The following is an 878-nucleotide window of genomic DNA, read 5'->3' on the forward strand; positions in this document are numbered from 1 at the left end:
AAAAAGTCAGCCAGGGACAGCGTTTGTAACCACCTCATCTTGCATATTATGAATTTAAAGGAAAAGTTGAGAAATGATTTCATCAAAGTTGTGGTTTGTATGTGTTGCATGATTTTGACTGTCCCAACACAAATGATAAGGAGGGTCTAACTTGACACTGACTCATCCTTCAAAGCTTCTTTGCCCACAGTAAACAGAAATGTGAAATACCTTTATGAATGTTTACTGCAGTAACATACTTACATATACATTTTTTAGGTATTTGAGCTTTAGTTTTCTTTTAGTTTTGCTGATGCTCCATGACATAATGAGGCACATCCTGTCTCAAAAAGATGATGAAAAACTAGTCCATGGATCTTTTACTACCAGGCTTGATTACTGTAATTTCATATTATCGGGATGCTCAAATAAGTCCCTTTAGACTCTCTAGCTGATCCAGAATGCTGCAGTAACTGTTCTGACAAGAACTAAGAAAGGAGAGCTTTCCGGTCTGGGTTTGGGAGGCAGACTCCGTCACCACATTTAAGAGTAAACTTTAAACTCTCCTCTTTGATAAAGCTTACAGTTAGGGAGTGAGGAGTCGCAGCGTTCTGCCTAGACCAGCGGGGGAGGGTGTATAGCTACAGACACGGCACCCCTTCTCTTCTTTGCTTCTCTTCATAGTCGTCAGATTCATCTATCATATAATCAATAATATAATAAAACTAGAGGGAGGCAGGGCATACAGCCCGATCCGGCAGGGGAGAGTTCTAGCCCGACCAGGCTCCTCTCTGTACCCTGTCTCTCTTAGCTCTGCTGTATTAGTTTTAGACTGCCGGGGGACTTCCTTTGACACAGTCAACTCCTCTCTCCTCAATCTTTCCACTTGTGTGCATCCA

This window comes from Etheostoma cragini, chromosome 19 (assembly GCF_013103735.1).
Source record: "Etheostoma cragini isolate CJK2018 chromosome 19, CSU_Ecrag_1.0, whole genome shotgun sequence".
In the NCBI taxonomy this organism is placed as follows: domain Eukaryota; kingdom Metazoa; phylum Chordata; class Actinopteri; order Perciformes; family Percidae; genus Etheostoma; species Etheostoma cragini.